The sequence below is a fragment of the Ornithorhynchus anatinus genome, chromosome 4 (genome assembly GCF_004115215.2).
Source record: "Ornithorhynchus anatinus isolate Pmale09 chromosome 4, mOrnAna1.pri.v4, whole genome shotgun sequence".
In the NCBI taxonomy this organism is placed as follows: Eukaryota; Metazoa; Chordata; class Mammalia; order Monotremata; family Ornithorhynchidae; genus Ornithorhynchus; species Ornithorhynchus anatinus.
The window spans coordinates 87,612,415-87,639,035 of record NC_041731.1 but is presented as its reverse complement, the minus strand read 5'-3'; the positions used below and the strand labels follow the sequence as shown (position 1 = coordinate 87,639,035).

The 26,621-nt window shown below is 41.3% G+C and overlaps 1 long non-coding RNA gene across 1 annotated transcript in view; it reads left to right on the top strand.

Annotated features, from left to right (window-relative positions):
- The first annotated feature begins 3,556 nt into the window (after window positions 1-3,556).
- The window catches only part of LOC114811050, a 43,253-nt gene continuing 20,188 nt past the window's right edge, over window positions 3,557-26,621 (top strand). Inside the window, exons 1-2 of the long non-coding RNA XR_005659902.1 lie at window positions 3,557-3,614; window positions 4,599-4,666. This is a non-coding gene — a long non-coding RNA (uncharacterized LOC114811050). The remainder of the gene's footprint in view (window positions 3,615-4,598; window positions 4,667-26,621) is intronic.

Below are 26,621 nucleotides of genomic sequence, written 5' to 3'. Positions count from 1 at the left end.
CTTCTTTCCAGAGATATAAATGGACATGTCTTCACATCCACAGCCACTAAAGTTAAACATGGATGGCAAAGAGCCATATACTAACCCAAAATGTCCAGACTCCAAGGATCTCACTGGATGGAGAGTTGTATGAACAATGACTGAGTGGGGAGAAATTGGCCAAGCCAGGCCCCTCGCTGTTATTATAGGAAATCTTTAGTCATCTCTTGACAGCCATGCCTTGAAATACAGAGGAGAAAGGAAATAAGAGGTATGGGCAAGCATGGTTTCCAGTAGTTTCACTTGCCAACAGTTTACCAGCACCAAACTGAAAATCACTTCTTTTGGCCATTCTCCCCCAATAACGGGGGCAGTGGGGAGACGTGCTCCTCTTGTGCATTCTACTCGTTTGGGAGAAGTAGCATGGCATAGTGGATAGAGCACAGACCTGGGATTCAGAAAGTCATGGGTTCTTATCATGGCTCCACCACTTGTCTGCTGTGTGACCATGGGCAAGTCACTTCAATTCTAATACCTCACTTATCTCATCTGTAAAATGGGGGTAGAGATGGCAAGTCCCACATGAAATAGGGACTGTGTCCAACTCATTGTGTTTATATCCATCCCAGTGCTTAGTACAGTGCCTGGCACATGCTAAGTGTCTAACAAATCCATCATCAATTTACCTTTAAATGGAATTGTTCTTTGATAGGATCTGCTCTGACAGGAGCTGCTCAACATCAAACGTAACAAAAAGAAAGAAATCTGACAAACTGAGGTTTCTGGAGTATTTGCTAGATTGTATAGTTAAGTTTGAGGTTGATAGTAAGGTTAAAACCCCTCCGAAAACCACACACAACTACAGACAGGTAGTATGTGGAAGCTCTCCCATCTTCTTTGGTCTGAGCAGTTTTCAATCAATCAATCAATCAATCAATCAATCAGTGGTATTTACTGGGCACTTACTGTATGCAGAGTAGTGTACTAAGCACTTATCTTGTCTTATGCTGTTGAGTCATCTGCTACCCATAGCGACTCCATGGACACATCTATCCCAGAAAGCCCCACCTCCCTCTGCAATTGTTCTGATAGCGATGAATCCATAACATTTTCTTGGTAAAAATATGAAAGTGGTTCAATGTCGTCTTCCCCGGACAGCAAACTTGAATCTCCACCCTCAACTCTCTCCCATGCCACTGCTGCCCAGCCCAGGTGAGTTTTGACTTGTGGCAGATTGCCTTCCAGTCACTAGCCACTGCCCAATCTAACCACTGCCGAGTCTCCCTCCCATAGTCGAGACTGTTAGAGTACTGGAAACTGTCCAGTGCAATCCTGAGAGGGGACTAAGCCCTTGGGAGAGTACAATTCAACAGAGTTGGTAGACCATTCCCTGCCTACCATGAGTTTAAAGTCTAGAGTAGGTGACAGACATTAGTATAAATTAATTGTGTTATTTACATAAGTGTTATGGGATTGACTGTGGGGGTAAATAGCAAGTGCTTCAAGAATACAGATCCAAGTGTATAGGTGATGCAGGAGATGGGGAGGGGAAAAGAGGGCTTAATCAGGGAAAGTCTCTGGGAGAAGATGTGTTTTTAATAAGGCTTTTGAAGTGGAAAGAGTGGTGGCTTGGTGTATGTGAAGGGGGAGGGATGAAGACGATGACTGAAGACTGGCTTTCCTCTTCCACCTCTCCAAAGCTTGCCATCTACCTTTCTGGAGAAGCATTCTTAAATTGATGTTATCAGTGCTAAGGGTGTTATCACCATAGCACATTACTTTCCATTAAATGTCAAGGGCTCAAAAGTCCACTCAATTTCTCTGTTTATGTCCTTTGGGTTTCAAGATGGTGTAGCTTTTGGTGTAGTCTCTGTTAAATTTTGTCAGTGTCTGTGGGTGTGACTGACAATCCCTCTCACATGATGAGCTAAAGATTGCCCCTTGACACATGGTTCCAGCTGTTAACCCCAGAACCAGGCACCATTTTCATTTCTGACAATCTATAGTGGCTGAATGTCAATCTGAACGTCAAGCTGGCTGTCATCCCTTCTACCTTCCGACTGTCCATTACTAACATACTCTTCCTCAGTGGGGTTTTCTTATTTCACATTGCAATCTATAATCTGTAATCCTAGAGATTAACCTAGGATATCCTGCTATCCTTCTGTGATAACATTTGCCCCAGGAAGTCTTCATAATGCCTTGAGCATTACCCAAATCAGTCAGTCATTGGTGTGTACTGAGTGCTTATGGTGTGCAGAAGACTGTAATAATAATAATGGTGGTATTTGTTAAGTGCTTACTATGTGCAAAGCACTGTTCTAAGCATTGGGGGGGGATGCAAGACGATCAGGTTGTCCCACATGAGGCTCACAGTTTTAATACCCATTTTACAGATGAGGTAACTGAGGCACAGAGAAGTGAAGTGACTTGCTCAAAGTCACACAGCTGGCAAGCGGCAGAGCCGGAATTAGAACCCATGACCTCTGACTCCAAAGCTCAGGCTCTTTCCACTGAGCCATGCTGCTTCTCTATACTGCTTCTCTGTACTGTTTGGGAGAGTATGATACAGCACAACTGAGTTGGTAGATATGATCTGTGCCTTTAAGAAATTTACTATCAGTGCTTAGAACAGTGCTTGGCACATAGTAAGCGCTCAACAAATACCATCGCCATCATACTGTCCAGTGCTCAGTACTCTGACTGTATTCCAGAACACTGTTGTTTCTGCTCCTGTCCTGATAATTAGTGTTAAATGGGACATGCATTGATGGAGATGAAACTATTTGAAAAGTTCTCTATAAAACCCCTCTAAAATTCAGATGTGATTCTGTGTTCAGCCTGGGTTTCACGATCATACAGAAGATAAGATTGAAATCACTATTAATAATGTTGGTATTTGTTAAGAACTTACTATGTGCAGAGCACTATTCTAAGCACTGGTGTAGATACAGGGTAATCAGGTTGTCCCTCGTGAGGCTCACAGTCTTAATCCCTATTTTACAGATGAGGTAAGTGAGGCACAGAGAAATTAAGTGACTTGCCCAAAGTCACACAGCTTATCAATGGTGGACGGGGATTAGAACCCATGACCTCTGACTCCCAAGCCCGTGGTCTTTCCACTGAGCCACGCTGCTTCTTTCAAACCCTCATAATCACCAGCTGGGTTACTGCAATAGCCTCCTTACAGCTCTCTCTCCCTCAAACTTCTTCACCTTCTCCTACATAGACCTGTATTGGGTCCAGTTTATCTGAAGGTCTACGCCAACAGCTATCCTTGATTTCCAATGGAGAATAAAGTCAATTTAACTCTAATTTGTGATATGTTAGACTAAAAACTCTCTCCCCAGACCATAAACAAGATAGTCAAACTGAGCTGTCAGAAGTGGGGCCTCCCAAATGCTTAGTTCAGTGCTCTGCACCCAGAAGGCACTCAAGAAACATTATTGATTGATGGATAATTGGAGATGCGGGGGCTGATCCCACACAGCTGACCATACTTGGGGGAAGAGAGATCCTGATAGGGGAACCAAAGGGTAGGGAACTCAGCTGGGAATTTCTTGGCTTTAGATCCAAAGCCAACAGATCAATGGGAGTTCAGAGTTACAGAGGACCCAAGGAAGACACCAGGGCATGTGAGTTTTCACATTATTCCTTTCTGCTTTCCAATTCTTGCCCCTTTTATCCTGCCCAGTATTTCCTTTGGAAAGTTGGGTGTGTAGGGATGCCACTCTGTAAATTCCTTTGGAAGCTGTTAGCCAATGTGGGCTGGCTGGCTCCGCCTACTGGATCCAGCCTGTTTTCACTGTGGGCCCCATTTTGGGGACCTGTGGGGAAAGGGATAAACAGTATTTTAATAATGATTGTGGTATTTGTGAAATGCTTACTATATGCCAAGCACTGTTCTGAGTGTTGGAATAGATAGAAGATAATCAGGTTAGACACAGTCCTTGTTCCCCATGGGGCTCATAGTATAAATAGGATGGAGAATTGGTATTGAATCACCATTTTACAGATAAAGAAACTGAGGGTCTGAGAAGTTAAATGACTTGTCCAAGGTCACACAGCAATCAAATGGCAGAACAGGGACTTGAACCCAGATCCTTTGACTCCAACGCCTATGCTGTTTCCCGTAGGCCATGCTACTTCCTGTTTTGAAGTGGTGGTTACACTCTTGCTTGTTCTATGTCTTTGCTGCTTCTGCAGCCAGTGAGATTTAACAATCATTTCTATTCCCACTTCTCATTCATTCACTTGTATTTATTGAGCACTTACTGTGTGTGGAACACTGTACTAAGGGCTTGGAAGGTACAATTCAGCAATAAAGAGAGAGAATCTCTGCCCATACTGGCCTTACAGTCTAGAAAGGGGGAGACAGATATCAAAACAAGTGAACAGGCATCAATATAAAATAGATATATACACTTGACGAGATCCCCCTTTCAAGAGCATTCAGAGCACTTCAGTTTTCTTCTCAAAAGCCCTTAGGGCCTACACATTTCTTTTTTACATGAAAGGAAAGCCACTGTCTCATGTCTTCTGTGTTATGGAGTTGGTGACTGGGAGAGGGCTCCTTCTGTCTAGGGTGGCTTTCCCACTCCCTCATGGTCCATCTCCAGGGAGAAGAGCCACTCTCAAGGGACCACAAAGGATGGAAGAAGAGGCCTGGCACCACCCTAACACTCATGTGAGTCTCTATTTCAAACTCTTTTTAAGCTATTTTCAGAGCACAGACTTTAAATTTGTCTCACAAGTGTATAGCTCTCTCCCACCTGCTAAATAGAACACTCTGCAAAAAGTAAGTCATTTTGTATTTTAATAAAGGCAGTGGTATTCACTGAGAATTCTGGAATGCTGTGCACTGTACAAGGAACAAAATTCATTCCTTTCCCAAGCACCTAGTTCAATGTTCTGCTCACAGTAGCTTCTTAATAAACACTATTTGGTTGAAATATATCTTTGAGCATGACTGTAAAGAATAAGTTGAACAAGATCTGCTAGAATACAGAGCCCTACTGTACTCCACTGATGACAGTAAAATGATTGGAAGAGACCAAATACCATTTTTATTTTATGGTATTTGTTAGGTGCTTATTCTCTGTCAGGCCTTGGGGTCAGAAGATCATGGGTTCTTATCTCAGCTCTACCACTGCTTCTCTTCTCTCTGCCTTAGTTACCTTATCTGTAAAATGGGTTGAGACTGTGAGCCCCACATGGGACAGGGACTATGTCCAACCCAATTTACCTATATCCATGCCAGTGCTTAGTACACTGCCTGGCACATTATCATTATTGCTAAGCATATGGGTAGGTACAAGCTAATTGGGTTGGACACAGGAGAAGCAGCATGGCTTACTGGAAAGAGCGCAGGCTAGGGAGTCAGAGGTTATGGGTACTAATCCTGGCTTTGTCATTTCTCTGCTGTGTGACTTTGGTCAAGTCACTTAACTCCTTTGTGCCTCAGTTACCTCATCTATAAAATGAGGATTAAGACTGTAAGCCCCACCTGGGACAACCTGATTACCTTGTATCTATACCAGCTCTTAGAACAGTGCTCTGCACACAGTAAGCACTCAATAAATATGAGTGAATTTATTTTTCAATTATTTAGGGCTCACAGTCTTAATTCCAATTTTATAGATGAGGTAATTGAGGCCCAAAGTAGCGAAGTGATTTGCCCAAGGTCACACAGCAGACAAGTGGCAGAGCTGGGATTAGAACCCATCCTTATAAGCATGAGATCTTTATAAATTTCCTAGGCCATGAAGCTTTTCCTTCAGTAGTTGGCAGAGCCTTGGTCTGGTGATGGAATTCAAGGTCTCAATGTGTCTTTGAACATCAAATAGAAGTTTTGGTGCTCTCTTCACTTCTGCTGTCATCTTGCTTGTGAACTAAATGTCCTGAACTATGTAGGCAGGCTCAGTTGAAAGACTGTGGGTGTATAACACTTAAATTTCATATGCTAGAGATAAATTGGAGTGAATTTTAAAACTTACAATGACTTAAAACATGTATTGCTTGAAAATGACTTTGTAATTAATTGTCACTAAAATGCCCAATAGGTGGTGGCAATGAGCAATACTTAAGAAATCACAAACCTTCCTCAGGGAAAATGATTTTCATTTTAGAAGAAGAAAGAAAGTAAATGGTGCCATTGTGTTGGACATGGAAAATTAGTGAGAAACAGTTTTCTCAGATAATTTCTAAATCAGCTTGAAACATGTGGTATTTCTTGACATTATCTAGTTTTCCTCTTGATTTCACTTGACCAATTCTAGGACAATGTAGCTTGGTTAGGCTAGGAAAGATTCACATTACAGTTCAGGAAAATCTTCCCTCCATTCTACTGACACAAATTCAGAATATGTTTTTGAGTGGTTTGCCCTGCTTATGACTTTTTGGAAGAGGTCAGAATAGACTGAAGTAGCTTTGCAATTTAATTGATTACAGCTGACAGATGGAAAGCAGAATTGCTTTTGATTTGGGTGTTTGCCACCTTCAGCAGCCTGTGGATACAGGTCCAGGTCATAGCACTGCACTGTAGACATTAACTGATTGTGAAAGCAAATCAAAAGCCAGGTTACCCTGCTAAGCAGATGGTCTCTTTCTTTTAATTGGACAAGGTAGACAGACTTACTATCAAATCGACATGAATTTCTGTCATTATTTTGGGACATTTTTCTTTGATGATTATTTATCATGAAATAGGCAGAAAGGCATATGGGAAATGGGAGAAAAAGTGGTAGGCTGTGATCAGATTTGTATAGAGTGAGACTCCAACCCATAGGGAGGAGGAAAATCATTAAATTCTTGCAATTATTTGTGTACCACTAATTCTAAATCAAAGAAAATCACACCTTGTTGGATTCTTAGAAGCTATAGCTACTTCATGCAACACAAAATCATGAGTTAAAAAGGTCTTTCAGGCAAAAGTATCATTTACTTAGATTTAAATAGCTTTTTCAGTGTGTTGCACTACAATAAATTTTCCTAGAATTCAGGGACTTCATTCTTACAATTCCTGGTTTAAAGAAACCTCACTTTTATAGTACTCATGCCATGACTGCTGCCGTGCTCATTTGCACAAATGTTTTCAACATCGTGTGCTTTCCAGGCAGATGCGTGCTGTCAGAAGAACAATACATAATCCTGCTGCCATGTTCTATTCAAGGCCTGTAGTGCAAATACACTCCTAGGAGAATTGAACGCATGGCAGAGGGAGGATGAAGTGCCACTATGTGGTTGGGCTTTTACCTTAGCACTGGAGCCCCAAGGCCCACTGCTCTGGATTGAGACCGTCCAGGCCCATGGACTCCAAACTCCCAAAAGCCCCTTCTCCAACAAGGCAGAGTGAGGCCTTTCTGACTTTTAGAATGTACACCAGAACACCACTCTCTCTGCCTTCCAAGCATTACTAAAGTCACATATTTCCTCAATTAAGCTCTCTCTTTCCTGGCTCCATCTTCCTTCTGCATCATCGGTGCAGTTGGATCTGTCATCTCTGGGCATTTGATATTTGTCCCATCTCTAACCCCACAGCCCTGATGTATGTATCTTTAAATTATATATTGTAAATTAGGTATTCATATTAGCATCTGTCTCCCCCTCTAGACTATAACCTTCTTATGGGCAGGGAACTTGTCTGCTAATTCTGTTGTGCTGTATTCTCCCAAGCACTTAGTACAGTGTTCTCCACATTGTAAGCATTCAACAAATATGACTGACTGGGAATTGACTGTGGCTCCAGCCTCCTCCAGGGCTGAGGGCCACCATGCCCCAGATACCTAAATACTTGGGAAGGGAGTGGGCACAGACTGAGTGACACATGGCTCAGAGTCCCCTTAAGGCAGGGGCTCCTGAGGCTGCCTTCTGACATGACCCGTTGGAAGACTATTTTTAAAACCTTCAGATCCTGGGAAGGCTGCAATAGTTTGTGACTAAGGATGTTTACCTGGAGCAGTTGGCAATCTGGGGAATCTCACCTCCAAGACCCCTTCTTTTGCTTATGTGATATTATCATCTTGGCCTGTTGATTCTCTTATAGTTGTGATCCATTGCTACCATTATCTTTATCTAAAAAAATCTTCTCTGGGTTCCATAGCTCCATCCAGCTATTATCCCATCTCCCTTAGCTCTTGATGCTATTTGAAGCTCCAGGAATGTGTTGCATATTCCAGATGCCTTTATTTGTTCTGTACTTTCCAAGTGCTTACTACAGTATAATGCACCCAGTAGCTCTCAGTACCTCTTATTGCCATTACCACAGTGCTCAGCCTCCATCTCAAAGACCTAAGGGAAGGATCCAGAGAGTCAGAGAATCTGGACTTCACCAAGATGGCTGTGATAGGTAGAGTGAACTATCCAGGAAGATCTGTGAATGAGGGGGATCACAGAATAGCTACATGAAGGAAAATGCAAGGGTTTTAGAGGAGAAGCTACCTCTCGGTCAATTTGTTACCTAAAGAAAGAGGAGATTTTGAAAACCGGACTCCATTTGCAGTTCTAATTAAGACTGTAATTGTCAAGTTCCTAATCTACTGAAACCAGTTATGATCCATAAAGCCAAGAGCCCTATGGCCAGAGTGTGTGAGACTTGTCCTTATCAGAGACAAGTTGCTGCCAATCAGAGTGGAGGATGTCAGAGAGAAACTTCTTCGAGATCCTGTGTTTGGCAATCAGAAGCAGGATTGACTAGCTAGACCTTGGGTGTTTTCTTTGCTGTCAGAGTGCCCATTTAGCAAAGCCAAGGAATGGTGGCATTAATTTAAGAGGTGGAGTTTGGATGTGGCATTATCGTTTACCCTAAAAACCACCTCTAGTTTCAGTAAGAAATAAAAACATGAATTTAGGTCTCCGGGGAAACCTCTGGGTATCACAGATCTCTTGAAATTTTCTTCAAGGCAAATTTTGGCTGGTATAAAGACTGGGAGAATCCTCAATTCTCCTGGCTCCAAATGAAAGAAATTACTTCAATCTTTAAAATAGTGATACTTTGGTTTATTTAAGGGCTTCTGATGGTATCTGGCCATTTGTTTTTATCCTATTATGACTTCAGTGATGGAATCCCACTTTTTTTCAAAGTCAAGGTTCTGGAAGAGAAGCAGGCAGCTGTTGGGGAACAGAAAATCAAGTTGAGATATGAGGGTTCATGGTCTGTAAGAGAGTGTTAGAATTTTTCGAAAATCCTGATTTCAAAGCATTCAGATCAGTCAGAACCTTATGGGAAGCAGAAGAGGAGTGAGGATTTTTTTTAAAAAACTTGAGTTCCTACTACCTCTTGCTCACACACCTCGTTACCTTCTCAATAATTTTCCTGCGGTGTGATTAGCAGTCACAACATAGTAAGTAAAATGGGGCTGTGACTATGAGGCTTGATTCCCCCCAGGGGAGAGAGCAGAGACATTACACAGTGTCTCTTCTGTTCCCAGCCCGGCTACATGGGTGCAGCTCTAAAGGACTATTTCCCAGAGCAGAGAAGAAGGACCATTGATGGACCAAATCTTGAGCTCTTCTGATGGCTTCTTTGTGCTCCCTGGATGCTATTTTCTGCAAAAGTACATTGGAGATTGTATCTTAAGGGAAACACTTTAGATGTGCGTCTCCACTTCTTCTGAATCCAAATGTAAATATAAAAGACAATTTTAGAAAGAGAGGAAAGAGAGCAGGCACCACTCTAGGTTGTGAGGAGAGCTGAAAGTGTTGAGTGTCCTTGTGACTTTTCTGGGGGTTCTAAGCACTAAATCCCAATGAAAAGAGCCCCTGGCCTCATTTTAGGAGCACCGGGCCCCAGTCAACCTTCACTGGGTCCTAAAACCTTCTAGTTCTCTTTTCCATTCTTCTAATGCAGGGGTTGTGAACCTGATCATTGCTCCCCAAGTTCCCTATTTCTGCCACCACCCTTTGACTGAAGGCACAGAGGTCATCAGAGACTAGCCTACCACCTCACTCCTGGGGCTGTGGGTGCAGGAAGATCACAGAGGAAAAATCTCCTTACCACCCCCACTGTTCCTCAGGTCCATGCATTTCTCCAGCTCCTGGGGCTTGCCCTTCATCCCTATTGCAGGCAGAAACCAAGATCTGAGATCTTAGAAATATTTAATGGATTCTTAAAGGAATAGTGAAGAAAAATCTGGTTCCAACTGCCTTTCACTGGATCTAATACTTTCCCCCTCAGGCCCCTCTCTACTTACCTGTAAGTGTCCTGGTGTTCAGGTTACTCTGGTCTCTCCCCTGCTCCTCTCTCAGGGCATCCCAGGCTCCATTCTCCCCCTGTCTGTCATTCAGATGCAGGTTTTCTTTTCTCTCCCTCAGGGGCAGGAACCTCTGGACCCCGAACCTCCAGGATATCCAAATACAAACCCAGGATCCTCTCCAATCTCTACTTGTCACAGGGCCACACCATAAACTTCCTCTGTGTCCTGCTCTCCCAAGCATACAGCTCACTACCCTGCTGAAGGACTTGTCCTTCAACCAACTGGCTTCCTTATTTCCTCCCCAAGCCTTCTCTCTGACTGGATCATCTCAGTCTTCATACTTCCCTCAGGTAGGGGCACAATAGTGACTCTCCTAGCTTTCGCCTCTCTTTCCAAAGTGTGAGGGCCAGTGGAACTGTTCATCACAGATCCCCACTGTGTTTCCTGGAGGAAGAGGCTCAGCAATGTGGTTTCAGAGTTCTTACAGGTCCCTTGTTCCCAGCAATAGTTGAGGGGACAACAGTTTGGGTTTGAGGGGATTTAATCTAATTACTCCAAATTTTTCTTGGTTCAGTACCACCCCAACTCAATGAGAGGAGCCAGGTTCATTCCACCATAAAGAGAGTTTGGATCAGAATGGGGAGTAGTCTTATTTTACCCGTTACCAGCACTGATTTAAGCAGCCCTGGTTATTTTGGAGGGAGCAATTGCTTCCAAATTTACAAACAAGAAATAGAAATAAATCCATGAATTTCATGAAATAGTGGGGTTTTTTTTTCAAAGAAAATGCATTTTACCTAATGACTGAACAATTGAGCATAATTTGAAAAATGAGGAAGGTTTTACATATGCTATGAAACCACCTAGGTCATATTTCTATCAACGAGATAGCTTTCAATTGCCAGCAATAAAATATAAGCTAAATGGCCTGTCTCTTTCCCAGTGTGAGATTTAGCAATCTGCATATATAACGCCACTTTGCTCCCAGTGCAAATGCCTTTACAAAGAGGAAGCTGAGGTATTTAGAATTCCCCCTTTTCTTATGGCTGTCATGGTCACAAGCCAGTATCTCAAGTCCAAAAGCACAGATGCATTCATTCAATCATACTGAGTGCTTACTGTGTTCAAAGCACTGTACTAAGTGTTTGGGAGTGTACAGCACAACAATAGAGGGACACATTTCCTGCTGACAGCAAGGTTACAGTGTAGATGGGGAGACGGACACCATGACTAAATACATAAATGAAACATAAATTACAGCTATGTACACAAGTGTCACAGAGTAGAGTATCAGAAAGATGGGAAGAGGCAGAGGAGACGTGCTGGAAAAGACGATGGAAAACTCTGCAACTCTAATCTGTAAATTCCTCCAAATAGACTGTAAACTCCTTGTGAGCAGGGACCATGTCTAACCTACTCTATTGTACTGTACTCTCTCCCAAGGGCTTACTCCAGTGCTCTGCACACCGTAAGTGCCCTATAAATACGACTGACTGAATAAGGTTGCTCAGGACAGAGACAATGACTCTCTTCATTGCTAGTTGAGCAGGTTCTCCGAGTCGTAATCTTTGGTAATAGCTAGAGTTTTGTTCCCTATTGAGCACCTAGTGTAGAATGAATGCTGCTTTAATGCTTGAGAAAAAAACACAGAAACAAAATGATGAGCCATCTCATGTCAGAGTTTAGGTTCTAATCTCCATTCCACCACTTGCCTTCTATGTGACCTTGGGCAAGTTATTTAACTTCTCTGTGCCTCAGTTACTTCACCTGTAAAATAGGGATTGAGACTTGGAGCCCTATGTGGGACAGGGACTGTGTACAACCCTATTTTCTTGTATCTACCCCAGTGCTTAGTACAGTGGCACATTGTAAGCGCTTAACAATTACCACACTTTTTAGTATTCTTATTGTTGTTTTTTGTACAATAATTTCACACAGCCCAAAGCAGTTTGATTTCACCTTATCACTTTCAGTGTATTCACTTCTATTTTGCAGAAGGAAATACTTTCAAAAATGGCCCATTAACATTTATGAAGTGTATTTCTGATTCCAGTCCTTCTCTAAAGCTGAGAGCCAGCCACTGTAAGGTGGTTTTTTTTTTTATAATGATATTTAAGTGCTTAATATATTCCAGGCACTGTACTAAATATTGGAGTTGATAGAATATAATCAAGTTGGACAGAGTCCATGTCCCACATGGGGCTTACAATCTTTCATTCATTCATTCAATAGTATTTATTGAGCGCTTACTATGTGCAGAGCACTGTACTAAGTGCTTGGAATGAACAAGTTGGCAACAGATAGAGACAGTCCCTGCCGTTTGACGGCTTACAGTCTAATCGGGGAAGACAGACAGACAAGAACAATGGCAATATATAGAGTCAAGGGGAAGAACATCTCGTAAAAACAATGGCAACTAAATAGAATCAAGGCAATGTACAATTCATTAACAAAATAAATAGGGTAATGAATCTGCTGTCCCTTTGACCTGATGCAATCTCTCATAACTACCATGAAAAATTATTATTATATTTAATCCACTTGGTTATTCCTGAATGGAGACAGAGATCTTGCTACATATTTCAAGAATAATTAACTTAATTTTTTTCTAAATAAACCAACTTACAGGTTCTAATATGAGAGGAGAAAGTGGTGATAATAGATTTTGTCAAAGATTTTACATTGCCATTCAAGGGCAAAAACAGATAGATACTGAAATTATATGCTATGAAGAGGTTCTATTTTAACCTTTGTGATGCCATCAAAGGACACCTCCATGATAACTATCAAGGGCAACTAAAGATAAAAAATAAATGCCCCAGGAGATCCTCTGTCACCAAGAGCATTAGGATGACAGAAAAAAAAATCACAATTGAAGAATAAATGAATCTTTAGCTACAATTAAGGGTCTTTCAGGAGTTTGGAGTTTTTTCTTAGGTGAAATACCTCAAAAATGTTCCAGTGTTCCATGGTAGATAATCATCTTCTCCAGGCAAATTTTGAGGTCCATTTCTCTAGGAAAATCAGTTTACTTGTGTAAATGATATTTTCAAAATCCAGTGTAGACAGGATTCATATCACTTCTTTTTCCCAGTAGTGTTTCTTCATTTACTTTTCTAATTAAGAGGTAAGGCTTACAGGGAAAAGCTAATTATCTGGGAAAGAATATAATCCCAATGTCTATTGAAATTTCAAGTCACGTTACCAAAGTGGTCAGAGTCATTTAATTCACCCCCTCCCCCCCCACCTTTGCAACTACTGGTCAGGTAGTCTCTCACTGTACAGTTGCTCCAGACCTCTGAAAAGGACTGGAAGACTACTTTCTCCTCAGTTCCCTTCAAATAATTAACATGTGCTTAATCAGAATCCACAGAACAAGCGAGGGGGTAGGCTATTATTACCCAAACTAGAAATCAAAAAAATGAGCTTTGTCATTGTGCTTTTTATGTGTAAGAAAGGTGAAAAAGTTGGAAATAATTGAAATAAAGTAGGTGAATCCTAATCAAATACACCTGCTGCCTTTGCAGTACTGTCCTTTCTGCAGCCCAACTGAAAAGAATAAGGAGTTGGCAGCCGGACACTCTTTCTCCATATAATTAAAATTACAATGTTGCATGAGGGATCTAGTCAAGTTCAACTGAGTGGTTGCCAGTCAAGTTTGGATTTTAAAAGCCCGTGGTTTTATTGTTGCAAGAGACAGTTTCAAGAGCTCATTTAATACACCATTGCTTATACAAGCGATTATCAACTGCGATATAACATGATGGTGTTCAAAGAGGGAGACAGTGAAGGTAGCATTTTTCATCTGCCTGCCCTCCTTCATTTCCTCACTATTCTCATTTTTCTGGATCAGAGAATGCTCTCCTAATGTCATTTTGGTGCTGGGAGTCCCTTGACTGGGTGTGGTGCTTGTTGGGCACAGTAATTAATGGTATTCACTCTCTGTAGGGATTTGCTTATTTCATTGTGACACTGTGGCGTTTTCAGGATCAAATTTCACTCACATAGCTTTGGATAGCCCATCTGGTGGTTGCCAGAAGCCTCAGAAATCAGCTAATTATAAGATTATAATTGCCAATTAAGTGGTAAACATCAACAGGGCTTGTGCTGCAGGGCCACTGGTGCACACCTTAGGTGTGATGCAAAGTGTGAGGCCAAACGCTAAGAGCATCAATTTCCTGGGAACACAGACCTTGACATATCCTTTTGCTAATGGAATGCCGCAAAACCCTTTTACAATAAATCTTAAGGGACTTAGGAAAGAAACTGTAAATGAGATTTTTATGATGCACAAATTACATAGTCCTGTGTGCTGCTCCTCCCATGAGATTTCCCTTTCATAGGTTGACTGAAGTAGTTTTCCTTCACATCTTGTTTATTCTAGATACTAGATTTTAATACTGCTGAAGCAGCTAAAGATGACAGCAGGGAGGGTAAGCTACTATACCCCAGTTTACTGCTATCCCCCAGTTTACACACTTAATTGATTCCATTAAAACAAAGTGTTAAGTGAAGGAGCCCCCAAGAAAGTATAATTTCCCACAGAATCATGTACATTAATGCATTCCCAAGTTTAAACAAAATGATATAACTAGAAAAACCCTAATAAAGAGCATAATAAAGTTATATGATGAAATAGAGCAAATCTGTACCAATAATAAAGGTGTTTGGAGAAATTTTTTCATGTGTACATATTCAAACACAGTACTTAATTTTCAAGGTATTATCGTCACCCATCCTAACTGGCCAAAAGGCATTTTACCAGACATGTTATCTATGTAAAGTAGATAAAATGTGTCTAAAATTTCCAGGTCCCTTCCTTTAATTCCATTTTCCCAGTGTCTGAAAACCTTATCTCCAGCTTACTATGGGATAATAGAAGAAACCACATTTTCTATGTCTATTTATCAATCAATCAATGGTATTTGAGTGCTTACTATGTGTAAGGATCATACTAAAAGCTAGGGAGTGTACAATATAACTAAGCAGATACGTTTCCTGCCCACAAGAAGCAGCATGGCATAGTGGTTAGAGCATGTGCCTAGGAGGCAGAAGGTCATGGGTCCTAAATCTGGCTCCTTCACTTGTCTGCTTTGTGACCTTAGGCAAGTCACTTCACTTCTCTGTGTCTCAGTTATCACATCTGTAAAATGGGGGTTGAGACTGGGAGCTCCATGTGGGACAGGGACTGTGACCAATCCATTTTATTATCTACCCTATCACTTAGTACAGTGCCTTGCACATAGTAAGTGCTCAAGAAATACCATAATTATCATTATTTTAAGCCTGCAGTCTAGAAGGGGAGGCAGACATTAATATAATTTATAATATATAATTTAAAGATATGTACCTAAGTGCTGTGGGGCAAATATCAAATTCCCATAGATCACAGATCCAAGTGCATAGATGATGCAGAAGTGAGAGGGAGCTGGGGAAGAGAGGGTTTAATCATAGAAGGCCTTTTGGAGGAATGTGACCTTAACAATCCTTTAAAGGTAGGGAGAATGGTGGTCTGAAATATAAGGAGGGTAAGGGAGTTTCAGGATAGGGGAACTGTGTGGTTAAGGAGTCAGTGGTGAGATAGACGTGATTGGAGCCCAGTGAGTAAGGTGACTCTAGATGAACAAAGTGTGCAGGCAGAGCTGTAATAGTAGATCGGTGAAGTGGGCTGACTGTGTGATGAATGTCGATGGTTAGGACTTTCTGTTTGCAGAGGTCGATGGAAAGCCACTGGAGATTCTTGAGGAGTAGGGAGACATGTATCTTTAGCTTGGGGTAACAAGGGCTGAAATCAACTAGTGTAGTAATAACAGTAATAATAATTTTGGTATTTGTTAAGCGCTTACTATACTCCAAGCACTGTTTTAAGCAATGGGATAGATTCAGGTTGTCCAACGTGGGGCTCGTGGTTTTAATCCCCACTTTACAGATGAGGTCACTGAGACAAAGAGAAGCTAAGTGGCTTGCCCAAGGTCACACAGCTGACAAGTGGAAGAGCTGAGATTAGAACCCTTGTCCTCTACCTCCCAAGCCTGTGCTTTTTCCCCTAAGACATGCTGCTTCTAGGGCAGTGAGAGTCTGCCAGAATGGCAGACAAGACTCCAGGTCTGGTCTTAATAAACCAGTGGGACTGAAGAGGTGCCGGACTCCCATTAACAATATTCTCATCTATAGGGAGGGTTAGGTTGCTCTTCTGGTTTCTGCAATAGTAGAGCTGGAGGGGTTTGCAATTGAACTCTTCTAGGTTTACCTCACACTTAGAAAAGCTAAAGGAACTTTTGGAAAATACTTCTTGAGAAATAATGGCTAAATTGAAACATTGTTTTGGGCCAACTCCTCCATTATCAGAGTTTCATTTATGGCTTGCCAATAGCAAGCAAGTATAAATGCCATTATCAAATCAGCTCTCCCCAGGGAAGTAAGGTAAACATTCCCTCCAAAGTCACCATACATTCCTGAGCTGTCTGCATTATGCTTCTCCAGGTAAAATAAGTAAGAGGACCATATTGAAATAAAGGGCAGGCCCTCCAAACCTTTGGGATAACTCTGGGCTTTGGAGAGACATTAATATTCCAAAGCTCATATTTTTAACCTCAGGGTTGCTGTATGTCTACTGACTCTGCTCTGTAAGAACAGAGCACGAATTTGTCATGTTTGCACTTACATTTATTTATACACTATGGAATCAACCTATGCTTTCCCCTCTACCTAGTAAAGGAAAAGGGATGACTGAAAATAAAAAGCCATACATAATAACCACAGTGCTTCCTCATATGATTTATACCCTAGATGCTGCAAACATTGCAGGAATCAAAATTGTGTTTATCTGCAGACTATAATCTCAACCCCTGGACTGTCATATCTGTTTTGTGCTCCCGGTTTTCTTGCCCATTCTGCAAGTATTCTATAAAAGATGTGTATATTCAGGTATTTTTACTGTATGAATTTATAATTTTAAGACCTATTGTAATATTTTTATGATGGCTACTCATGCTCATGGTGTACAACTTTCACATGTGTCCAGTCTCTGGAAACTCTCTGGTAGTGAACAAGGAGTCCATTCTCTCTGAAACAGTCTAGGAGAGAAGTCTGAGATGGATGATTCATTGGAGACGCAGAGCAGCAGGTTGGCTGAACTTAATGAAAACAGGAAGAGGCATTGCAGAAAGGCAGCTATCTAATATTCCAGTGGGAAGGCAGAAGCCATTTCCCAAGTGGAAGGCAGTACAGCTCACATATGAAAGAGAGTCTTCAGAGAGGGATCTTTCAGTGGCACTTAATGGTAATCCAGTCTTAGAGGTAGGATGTTCTCTTGTGAAGCATCCTGTGATTTCTGTTCCTGGCTAGCAGACCCTGGATCTCTTTAGTCATCAGAAAAATGTAACGAGGTGAAAAGCGCAGTGGGAGAGGCTTTTTGACCCTCTGTTTAGGAGATACAGGCAGTGAAGATGGAGTGTGTTTGCAGTGGCGATGGCCCACTGTGCAGCTGGCTTCTTCCACACATGAGTGCTGAAGCCAGTGGTAAAGATGCTTCTTCCTCACCACTCCACTTTTCATGCCTTCTTGGGAGCCTGGTTGGTCCTGTTTGGGTGAAGCAAGTATAAGCTCAGTGGCAGCTATGCCATCTAAGTCCTTGGAGTGTGTGGATACCTGTCACTGTTCTAATCTGGACTGCACTCCCAGAACAGTGAAAATCGTATTTTGAAGTTTATGTGGCTCTTGTTCCTTTAATTTGTTTTGCTCTTTTATTTCAATATCTCTTTGAGTGTCTGGTTTTGGTCCTTCCATTCCCCTCCTTAGACTGTAAGCTCCTCGAAGTTCAGAAGCAGCGTCTGACTGGTGATCCTGGTACTTTTCTTTAGTGCTCCGTACAATACTCTGCACTCAATATTCTCTCAATAAGTACTGTTGAATGAATGATTGGCAATGACAGATTTACAAGGGAAAATCCCAAATCAGACATTTACGGGTATCCCAGGATAAAGGGGTCCAAAGTTGGACTGCGTCTCTGAGATTAGGATGTTTGGTCACATAACGTTCACAGACTTAACTTCTCTGTGCCTGTTACCTCATCTGTAAAACAGGGATTAAGACTGTGAACCCCATGTGGGACAAACTGATTATCTTGTACCTACCAGCACTTAGAACAGTGTTTGGCACATATCAAGTGCTTAAAAATACCCTATTGTTATTATTATTATTACTATTTGGTAGTCATTACCAAGCTGTAACAGGGCCTCTTTAGCTTTTGTATACCCTACCTTTTCCCCTAAGAAACAATATTGTTTCACTAGGCTTCAAGCCTCCCAAGGATCCAATAAGTGGGGAACAGGATTGACAGAGTTGGGAGGGCAATCTACAACCCTGGGGATGAGTCCATGCAGCAGAGATTCTGACGAGGTATAAGAATAGGGGAATTGGCAGTAGGCTGGCTAAGGGTAGAGCTGGGAGCTGCTGGTAGGAGTGTGGCTAGGGCCATGGTGGCTGGGCCAACCCAGGAAGGGATGATTTGGCTGTGGGAGGGGGCTGTTGATCTTAGCGCTATATGGATGTAGCTTGATGATGGCATTGGACCTGGAAAGTAGTGACCGCAGCACTGGAATGGTTATAGTGTACTCTGCCAAGCACTTAGAACAGTGTGTGGCACATAGTAAGCACTCAAAAATACCACAGATTGATTTTTCTCTTCCGGGAACAGCTCCTGGCAGACAAGCCAAAGCGACTTGGCAGTAGGCAACCCAGGGCATAGGTCTGGAAAGACTGTCTTCCTTTCCTCTCATTCAAGGTGATCCTGAATGATTGCTTAGCCTTTTCTTCTTCAGGGAAAAAGTTTTCTGGGTTCCCCTTAGAGTCTTGCCCATGCCAATCCTCCCTCTGGACTGAAACCCCCTTCCTCCTTATTTGACAGATCACCACTCTGCCCATGTTCAAACTCTTAGTAAAATCACACCTCTTCCAAGAGGCCTTCCCTTACTACCCCCTTATTTCCCCACCCTATTTGCACTTCCATCATGGGTGCCTGTGCACTTCCATGTGAACCCCTTAAGCACTAGTTTCCTCACACTATCCCACTGCAGTTAGGTACATAGTCTTATACTCTGCCACCTCCTCTATCAGTAACTTTTTAAATGTCTGTCTCAATAAATCAATCAACCAGTGGTATTTATTGAATGCTTATTGTGCACAGAGCACTATACTAAGCACTTACGAAAGCACAATACAACAGAGATGGTAGTTACATTCCCTGCCCAAAGGACCTTATAGTCTAGGATCTACAGTCAGGTAACCAAGTCAAAGAAAAGCGAAGTGACTTGCCCTAGGTCGCACAGCAGATGTGTGTTGGAGCCAGGATTAGGACCCATGACCTCCTGACTCCCAGGCTTGTGGTCTATCCACTATGTACTCTCCCAAGCACTTACTATAGAGTTCTGCACACAGTGAATACTCATAAATTCCATTAATCATGCTTCAGCATGCAGAGTAAGAGAACACAAAGTTATATTTATTTGGCTACTGATAGTATCTCTCAAAGGGGAAATTTTGACTTTTCAAATATACCTTTTCCCTTCATGACCGAGGCCTGAGGTATTTTAGTTGTATGGGTTTTAGCACTTTTGTTTTTCAATTACTGTCATGGCTTTATGGGTTTTAATATTATCTGAGTACATGATGGCCTTTGAAAACTCATGAGTGCTTTTTGGTATAATATAGTTGAATAACATTGCTTTTGATCTTTGAAAAATGCTAGGAACAAAGGATGTAGCCAGTCCAGTCTATTTTCTAAGGACATGTGCGTTTACTACACATTTTGGATTCCATGAAAAGTTGGAATTAGGGACTGTTTTTCCAATAAAACTTGTCATGGAAAGAAACAGGCCAAGTTGGAAAGAGAATGGGCATGGAAGTCAGAGGATCTGGATTCTAATCACAACTTCACCACTTGATTGTTGTGTGACCTGGGGCAAATCACTTAATTGCTTTGTGCCTCCTTTTTTTAATTTGTAAAATGAGGATTCAATACCTCTTAGACTGTGAACCACTAGTGGGACATGGGTTGTATTTGACCTAACGTAGCTTGGCCTCGAGGAAAGAGCATGGAGCAGGGACCAGAGGACATGAGTTCTAATCCCTGCTCTACCAATTGCGCTTCTAATTGCTTGTGGTGTGACCTTGGGCAAATAACTTCACTTCTTTGTGCCTCAGTTTCCTTAACTGCAAAATGGGAATTAAATACTGCTCTGCCTCCTACTTAGAACGTGAGTCCCATGCAGGATAGGGACTGTGTCCAACCTAATTAACTTGTACCTACCCCAGAGCTTAGAACAATGTTTTGCGCATTGTAAGTTCTTAACAAATACCATAAAAAAACTTGTATCTGATCCAGTGTTTAGTACATTCATTAGCACAAGATAAGCGTATAACAAATACCACATTTATGAGTACTGTATTATTATTACTATTATGCCATTGTGACATGCATGCTGAATCAAACATATGTATGTATGTGTATAAATATTATAAATATACACACACACACACATATACATTTTCCTTAATTCAGGGTTTGTCAAGAGTGTTACTTCCACTTTGTCAGAGAATTGACTCTTCTGTAGTATGGTTTGACTTAATTATATAATTGCTCTAATAGACAATAATATAAAAATCTCCCAGAAAGAAAGAAGGAGACCATGATTATTGAATTCTTGGTATAAGTTTAATGGGGAGAATAGAAAGAAAACTGGAATATTGTTCAGAAATGTTGATTCCTTAGACTGGAGGACTTTCTCTAGTGGTATATTTCTCCTGTACTGTTGATGACTTGGAGTCTTCCTTTATTGTTGATTGTGGACATATACTGGGAAGAAGCATGGCCTAGAGGATGGAGCGGGGACTTGGGAGTCAGAAGACCTGGGTTCTAATCTCAGATCTGTCTCTTGCTTACTGTGGGCCTTTAGGCAAACTACTTAGCTTCTCTGTGCCTCAATTCCCTCATCTGTAAAGTGGGCTTAGATGCCTGTTCTCCTTCCTACATGGACTATGAGCCCCTTGTGGGGCAGTGGCTGTGCCTGACCTGATTATCTTTTATCTATCTCAGTGCCTAGTACAGTGCCTTGCCCATAATACGTGCTTAACAAATACCATTATTATAATAATTATTAGTTTGCACAGCCCAAGTGAAGTGGAAGATGAAATGATCTGATTAATTTGCTTCACATGGAAAGCCAAATAAGATAAGTCAAAAATAACCATTTTTGGCACTCAGATTGTACCATTGCCCTATATAATTGCTCAATTTCTGACTTCAGTGAAGTTCTATATCCAGCCACTGGTCAAATTTACTTCGAGAAAAAGTCCTCATTTGAGCAAAAATCTCTGAAAGGCTTCTTATTGACGCAAGTGTGTCCTTCCTTCTCATCAAACTAGAGGTGCATTGACATCTCAGTTATTTAGTCCTAATATTTTGGGGTAGGCTGACCATGACCTGGCTGAGCCCAAAGAAGGGCTACTTGGTTTAGACAGTTTCATTCTCCATCTTCACCCCTCCTGCTAGCCTAACAGCCTGGCCCATTGAACAGTGTTAATTGGGAGTGCTAGTGGCTTGGTGGTGTTCCTTTCATCTAGCTGCTAGTCTGCCTGGATTCTGGGAGTGGTTAAGGAAAGGGAAGGGGGTCTATGACTTCACTGAATGTTCCCCCTACCTCCACAGCACCCTACCCACAAACGTTCATTGGGTGTAGAGGATGAGGCTTGCTTCTGGATGCTTCTGGACCCAAATGAATATTTTCCAGAAAGAAAAATTTTTCAGAAATTCATTTTGCCTCCCACAGACTTTCACTTTGTGTACCCTTCATTTATCCTACTAACAGCTTTGTTTTAGAATATTTCTACAAAGAAAAATGATTTTTAAAAACCTTAGGGATTGAATTATCATCATTTAAACAACTCTAAATCTTTGGCCCTTTCAAGAACTCCATACTGTAAAAGCTTGTTAAGTGCAGGAAATGTGTCTGCTAATCTTGTTGTATTATACTCTCCCAAGTGCTCACTATAGTGATCAATAAATATCATTGATTTACTGGTTAAAGCTGATTATTGATTATGGAACTAAGGAGCTCATAGCAAAGAACTAGTTTTGTGAGTTTTCAGTTATCAATAGACATCCGTGAATTGAATTAAAAGCAAACTAAAAAGGACGAAACGCTTTCAAGAAAGAGGTCAGCTGATATGCTTTTTGTTGGAGAATCTTCCTTCAAATTCTATGCTCAGTGTTTGAAGGACCAGAAAATGTTCTGCTTTATGAAATGATGAGCTAAAAATACCCTCATTTTTAATATAAATTTCATAAAACCTTTTCTTGAATAGTTTAAGGAATATCTTCAAATAAAAATGGAATAAATGTACATTAAGCATTTCTTGTGAATAATCTCTTCTAGTAAATCAATTTTAAATTAATCTTTATATTCATGTGGTATTGGGAAATGTCAGCATACCTTAGTAGGGTACTTAAAGCTTAAGTTGTCGTTTTTCAAGCAAATATATAATATGAATGGCAAATGTATACAGGCCTAAAAAGAAAATTTGAATAAGCCAAAAACACAGTTTAATTTTACCTTGAGTTTTAATATGTGGTTTAAATTACTTTTGTGTGTGTGTGTGTGTGTGTGTGAAGGGGAATGCAATTAAAGTGAACTTTGACCTCCCAAAGCCAACTCCTTTGTTTGTGACCTCTTCCTGTGTGTCTGGTTTAGGCACCAAATTTTCTTGGTTGTCTCAGAATTATGGAACCTACTGGGAAGAGTTGCATCTTGGGTAAAAAGAGACATAAAAGCTAAACAAATTGAGAAATAGAATAGGAGCAGGAATTTAAAACTCTACAGAGGAATCAGAGCCTCTCTCTCTTTCTGTTTGCCAGATTCTTCCTTCCCTAGGCAAATAATTCTATCTAGTTAAGCTAATTTTCTGGGGCTATGTTGACTCTAGGGCTAAATTGTTGGTTATCTATAAATAAGTACTAGCTTATAGTATTGGCCTGCAGTAAAGTATAAGCAGTGGGTCCAAGTTTTGCTAAAAATAAATGTTCAGGTAAGAAATGACCCATGATATTACTAATCCTGACTGTTTGCACAAACCAATGTAGATCCAAGTATTGTAAATAATTCATTGGAAGTTCTCTCCCTCTCTAGTAAATTAATATCCCTTTTTACATTCCTCATGGTCATTTTGGACTTTCTTCTATTTTTATTATACTCTCCCAAGTGCTTAGAACTGTGCTATGCCAACATTAGGTGCTCAAATACTACTGAGTATAGGAATAAATGAATAACTGATGTGTATGACTGAAAATGTCTCAGAAATCATTAATTTTTTTCTGGCTTTTCCTTCCTTGTTAGCTTCCTTTCCCAAAACTTCTTCTTATGATGATGAGGAGGATAAGTTAATAAACAACTGCTTAGGGTCTGGGAGAATTTGGTCTGTTGGGTAGAAAACAAATGAATGTTTAAAAGAAAGCTCTTTAAAGTTCATACAAAGATGGTGAAGACTGTTAGGCTTTGGATGTCACAATGGGTGAACTGGAAAAGAGAAGGCTCAGAGTGCGAAATACGGTGAGAAGCAATAAGTCCCCTTTATTTTGTGGGTGAACCAAAACGTCTATGTAACAATTTTCCAAGTGCCCATTAATTGAATACTTTTAAGAGACTGTCTGGAGAGAACTGTGATATATAATATCTGGTCCTTTCACTTAGGTTTGACCAAAGGTTTTATAAAGTTTCCCTTCACTTTCCCATGATGCTACCTGTGTAATTAGTAATCTAATACCCCATAATAAATTGTATTAAAACACCTTGTGACCTGTATTCCTGCTGAATAATTTTTATATGTTAACAGAAAAACTGAAAATGTAATGTTATCTACAAAAATGTTTTCATAGTATGGCAAGAATAATTCATGGTTATGCAATGTACTTTAAGTAATTCAGTAGAGAATCAGACTTTAAATCCTCCAAATATTTCAATTTCTTGATTGCTAATACTAATCATCATTACTGCTCTAGGGCTATGTAAAGTCATGCAAATAGTCTGTAAGAGTCTCAGGAAGCCCAAGGTTCACCTGCATTGCTGAGTTACTTTGGAGCTAGGAATTCCTGATTTGATTCCACTGAAAACATTTCAAGTTCATGTTCATCCTGAAAATGAGAAGCTGGTGGCTGTTGGGATGTTAAATATCCTAGACTTTGAATAATAATTATGGTATTTGTTCAGCATTGACTATGTGCCAAGCACTGTTTTAAGTGTTGGGGTAGATACCTGATTCCCCGGTGTCTACCCCAGCGCTTAGAACAGTACTATGCACATAGTAAGCGCTTAACAAATACCAACATTATTATTATTACAAGGGGCTCACAGTCTTAATCCCCAATTTACAGATGAGGTAACTATGACACAAGTAAGTTAAGTGGCTTGCCCAACATCACACAGCAGACAAATGGCAGACCTGGGATTAGAATTCGTGTCCTATGACTCCCAAGCCCATGCTCTTTCCACTAAGCCATGCTGAAATGTCAGATGATAAATATTTGATCTTATTTCTTTAAAAGCTATTTCATTTATTTGACAGACCAAACAAGGAAAGATAGACAATAAAGAATCACTCGTTTTGGATCTAGGTAAATATTGCATTGTATAGTTTTCCAGTGTAATACATGACCTATCCTTCTTGTTCTAAATTAGTCTATGCTTTGTTGAGGCTCAACTGATAATGAAAACTGGATGCATGCTGTCAGATACTAAAGCCTAGGAGTTCAGTTTGGAGAGGAATAATCAGTTAAAAAAAATGCTCAGGGTTTTTAAAATTTCTAAACTACGATAGTACATACATTCACTGTATATGTGCTTACTATGTGCCAGACACTGTTCTAAGTGCTAGGGTAGATTCAAGGTAATCAGGCTGGACATAGTTCATGTCCCAGTGGGGCTCACAGTCTTAATCCATGGAAAGTGAGGCACAGAGAAGTAAAGTGATTTGCCCAAAGTCACACAGCAGACATGTGGCAGAACTGAGATTAGAACCCAGGTCCTCTGACTCTCAGGACCATGCTTTTTCTAGTGGGCCATGCTGCTTCTCTTGGTTCCTTTCTAAGCCCTTCTGTCTTAAATGACTTTACCGCAAATTAAAAAAAATAGATTTTGGAGACGCATAAGGCTCCATTGCCCCAGCAGTTACTATTATTCTACTTATCCCTAGCTGAGGCTCATGAAATATCTCACTGGATTTTCTTGTCCTCATCTTTCCCTATTTTGTCCTCTTTTCTTTCCTTCCCGATCTGCTCTTTCTCTGTCTAGCCATTCCTTAGTCTTCCCCATACTCCCCTCCTCTCCATATGTCCTCTCTTTGCTACCTGCCTCTTGCAACTCTTCCCCCTGCCCTTTTTCTGTCCTATGAATCAGCACCCTGCTTCATGGGCTCTCCCTTCTCCAGTCATCTCCTGTCATACTCTAAATTCTGCGGGCATTCACCTGGTTTATCGTTACTCCGTACTCTCCCGAGTGCTTTGTACACAGTAATCACTCAATAAATCCGATATGAATGAATAAATGTTTTCTACAGACCCAACTCCTACAGGCTCACTGCCCCCTCCCCGGCCATCCCCCATCCCCGCCACATACACACAACCTCAAGCCGACTCTTGGGTTCAGCCCCTTTCCGTCAGTCCCTTGCTGCTGTCCATTCCCTCCTTGGCCCCCACTTCACACCTCCCATCCCCACCATCCTGGATCCAGTTACATCTGTGACATTACATTTCCCTGCCCTTTCTTTCCGCTCCCACCAGAAAAGGTACTGAATGATACTAATAATTATTATTATGGAATTTAAGCGCTTACTATGTGCCAGGCACTATACTAAGCACTGGGGTTGATACAAGCTAATCAGGTTGGACATAGTCCCTGTCTCATGTAAGGCTCAGTCTTAATCCTACTTTACAGATCCTTTCTGAACCCCCATCCTCCTGTCTCTCCCTGCCTTGGTCTATATTTTACTTTGCTGCCCAGATTATCTTTCTACAGAAACACTCTGGATATGTCATCCCCCTCCTCAGAAATCTCCAGTGGTTGTGTATCAACCTTCGCATGAAGCAAAAACTCATTCTTGGCTTCAAAGCTCTCCGTCACCTTGACCCCTCCTACCGTACCTCCCTTCTCCCTTCTACAGCCCAGCCCGTACACTCCACTACTCTGCTAACCTCCTCATTGTGCCTAGTTCTCCCCGTCCCGCTGTCGACCCCTGGCCCATGTTCCTACCTCAGGCCTGGAAAGCCCTCCCTCCTCATATCTGCCAAACTAGCTCTCTTCCCCCCTTCAAAGCCCTACTGAGAGCTCACCTCCTCCAGGAGACCTTCCCAGACTGAGCCCTCCTTTTTCCTTTGCTCCTCCTCCCCTCCCCATCGCCCCT